The sequence below is a fragment of the Kryptolebias marmoratus genome, linkage group LG9, assembly GCF_001649575.2.
Source record: "Kryptolebias marmoratus isolate JLee-2015 linkage group LG9, ASM164957v2, whole genome shotgun sequence".
In the NCBI taxonomy this organism is placed as follows: Eukaryota; Metazoa; Chordata; class Actinopteri; order Cyprinodontiformes; family Rivulidae; genus Kryptolebias; species Kryptolebias marmoratus.
The window spans coordinates 4,837,526-4,841,755 of NC_051438.1; positions in this window are offsets into that span (position 1 = coordinate 4,837,526).

The following is a 4,230-nucleotide window of genomic DNA, read 5'->3' on the forward strand; positions in this document are numbered from 1 at the left end:
GAGGTGCAACTTCACCCTTTTGCAGTATGTGTGCCTGTGGCATGGTGAAGTCCACAGCAGGCATCCAAACATTACAACATTTAACACCAAGCACAAGGTTTATAGTATAAATGACCACACCTAAACAATCTATGGTTTGGTGGACTTCTCAACAATTTTCTTTTTTATGGCACATTATTGAATTGGACCATAAGGGGAAATCTGTGATGACAAACTATGAGGTAAGACCAAAACAGAGACAAGAGCTGTTGATAGCCTCACTTCAACACCCCCATGAAGTATAATAGGTGGAGGCCTTCCAAACACACTGGGAGCTGATTTTAAAAGAATTGCAATAATTTATTTCCTATCCTGCCTTTAGAAATTCCGGAAACCATATGTAAACCTGCTGTCTGAAAGCAAAGGGCTCTGCTGGGATTCTGGGGAACTGTGAGGTCTTTAGAATATGATTAAGCTTGGTCATTAAAAGCTTTAGATGGGAGCAGAAGTACTGTGAAGTCTACTCTGGATTTTATAGGCAGCTAATGGGAAGAAACTAAAATTAGAGAAATATGATCTCTGCTGCTATTTTTCATTAGAAATCTTGCTGCAGCAGCAAATTCCCTTGTAATTTCCTCATCACTTAGGGAAAGTCATGTTTAGGCTGCAAAACCTAAACATATTTATTATAGAGATAACAGAAACATCATTAAATACTGAATCAATAGTTTGCTAAATTCCAGGACAAAAGGAGTATGCTAGTGAGCTCAGCAATACAGCATGGGCATCCACAAATACAGAAATGTTTTTCCACCTTACCAGTTTTTCCTCTACCTTTTAATAGTAAAAAAATAACAAAACAAGTTTTAGGTAACAATCTTGCATGTTCATACCAGTGGATAAAACACATTATCTGATGAACCTGCATTTATGTGTTTGGACTAAAAAGAAAGAAAGCTGAACCACCTGAAGAAAAACCCACACAGGCACAGGGTGAACATCCGACTCCATGCAGTAAGATGGCAGACAAATTTTGAACCATGAGTCTTTCCTTCTTTTCAAAAGGAAAACATAGTTTACTCTACAATTCTACCAAAAGTAAAGATGATTCATTTCTAGGTGACAACCATTCAGAAGCCTTGGCCTGAAAAAAAAAAATTAAAGAGAAGACAACAAAGACCAGACTGGACTTGCATAGAAATCTAACCAGTAAAGGTAGGCAGAGGGGCTAATATCATCCGTCCATTTAACCATCCTTAAATTTGCTTTAGTCTCTTTTGCCTGCAGAGTCGCAGGAAGCTGGTACCTATATCCAGCAGTCACTGTGCGAGATGCGGAGACACTCTGGACAGGTAGAGACACAAAAAGACAAATGAGACACATGACCATTCATGCGCTCACTCACCTAGAGACAATCTAAAGTTACAAATTAACCTAAAATGTCTGTTTTTAGTCTGTGGAAGGAAACTGGAGTACCCAGAGAAAACCCACACATGCATAGGGGAGAACATGTAAAATCCATCCAGAAAGGCTCCAGGTGGGAGGCAAACCTGTGACCTTCTTACTGTGAGGTGGCAGCTCTAACCACTGCTCTGCTGTGCTGCCCAGGTTAATATCAGTAACTCAGTAAATACCAACGGCTGCTGAGTGCTTTTTAACATTCATTACTGGCCAGACAACATTTATTATGCTACTAATATAATTTCTGATGTCTCTTTTTTTCAGTCGGGCCCTGTCAGAAGCTGACAATTTATGAATGTAGCTGTTCCAAAGTACAGCTCTAAAATCATTTTTATCAGAACTGCACTGTGTTTCTTTCCCTAAAGAATCATAAAGTACAACTCTGGAAGCTTTTCTCTGAGAAGTCTCTCAGTGCATGCAGCAACTGGCTCCATGCCATCGACACACATATTTAGGCCAGGGCACAGAAAATGGTAGGAAGAGTGATTGTATCTGTAGAGTTTGATTTTTTTTTCTTGTGACAAATAAATTGCATTTTTGAGGGCTCTGAACATGCATAAAAATCCATGAGAATTTGCACACGTCAGTTGTGGTGAAACTGTAAATACTTTAAAGGTCAGGAAAAAAAATTCAAAAACTTACTTCACAGCACCCACTAAAGACTAGTTTCATAGAGGTATGGAATTTTGTACACAAGTAGAACTGACCAAGAGGAGGCCAGGCCTGTGTTGATGCTGGTGGGCAAACATGAACATGATAAAATCTTATCGATTCTACATTTCAAAAAGAAAAGCACTCTATCTAGGATTTAAGAACAAGCTTTAAAAACACCTTTATGCTCCTTTTTACTACAATGACATCAACAACAAAAGTGGCTAAACAATTCTCACACGCAAAGTCAGCAAATGTTCAACTCTGAGTTTCACTGCAATGTGTGTTCTCACTGTACTCTCACACACTCACACATTTAACCCATTTCTCACACACTCATGCAGCACAAATACATCTAATGTGACATAAAAATAACTGGTAAAAACAAACTCAGAAACATTTTCACACATCTGTTTGTGATTAGTAAACTGAAGCTCAAACACACTTCTGATTGGCTTTCTGTCTTGATAGGCAGCTATGTCTACCAATAAGGTCTGTTTCTATTTAGGCAGATGGGTGGTGGTGGGGGTGGGGGGCATATCATTGAATGTTGCGTAAACACCAGTCTTTGATGCTACCTTTTAATAAACTGATCAGATCTTATTGTTTGGTTAGATGATGTAATCAACCTTAGTGAAGAAACAAGATGACTATTCAAAGTGTGTACATCAAAGATAAAGTTATCTTCTTTTTTGTCCTGTTATGGCATATCAGGCATACCATATAGAGAAGATGCCTGCCTATATGTGCCAGAACAGATTTGCTCTACAAAAAGGATATCTCTAAATGAGAACCCTAATTGCATGATTTACTTTATTGAATCAAGACTAAATCTAGCATCAGAGTAGGCAGGCCAAATTACTGTAATAGTATCCCGTTTGTATGACCATCAACCATCAGAAATTTTGTGTGTATATATTAGTGGTGGGCGGTGCATTTCTAGCTTAGGCCTTCAGTGATGTCCAACTTAGTCAATAAATACCTTTCATTATGCCAGCATTTATAACACCAGCACTGGAGAGTACACACACTTAAGCACTACTTGGCATTGCATCATCTCAGTTGTGTACAAAATGGGCTATTATCCGGCACATTTTAAAAATCAACAAACCCGCATCAGCAATTAAAACATATCTGGTATGCTACTGTCAAAACAAAACAAAACAAAAAAAAAAAATAAAATAAAATAAATAACCACTCATCAAAATGGCTGTGTCCCCCAAAACACTCAACACAAAATAGGTTAGCTAGCTCGGGGGTCGGCCGTCCTCTTCTAACGGGATCTAGCTTCTCTTGAAAAGTTTGTCTTGAAAACAGCCTTGCCAGTATATCAGCAACCAAATCAATGTGTTTCTCTCCTTCGGCCATTGTGGGTTAAAACAGTTTTTAACCGATTAACAGTCCCGGGTGTGACTCTGTTGATCTGCATAGCGCTGCCGCGGCTCAAACTAGTAAGTATCCATGTCCAATTACAGGACGCGTAAATGTCACATTCAACATGAGGCCAGCTAGAGGACTGTATGTATATATGTATCTTTTTGCGATAACAAAGGTCTTTGCCCCGGCCTGGATTTGAACCTAAGTCTCCTGGGTGAAAGTCTGGTGATTTATCCATTGAGCTATCCAGACAGCTATCCATTGAGCTATCCAGACAGTTATATATATACTTGACTGGGGTTTTATATATATATATATCAGGCATTGCATCATCTCATCAGTGATCCTGGAGATGCTTGGCTATAAGAGCAACCATGAAATTCGATACCCACCATGGAAAAGACGGTTAGAGGCTAAAATCAAGGTAACAAGGAGGGAAGTGAGCCAACTGTCAGAGATCCAAAGAGGTGCAACGAAAAGACCAGTACCCAAGAAGTACAACCAGGTGCCTATGCCTGAAGCACTTGAAACTGCCAAACAAAGACTCCAAGCCTTGGCCAGCCGCCTAAAGAGATACACAAGACAGAATGAAGCCAGGAGAATTAACTGGCTGTTCTCCACCCAACCAGCTAAAGTGTACTCTCAATGGCAAGGTAACAACAACAGAACAGACCCACCAAGGCTGGAGACTGAACAATACTGGAGAGGCATATGGGAAAGGGAGGCATTCCACAACAGTAATGCACAGTGGCTGATCTCCCT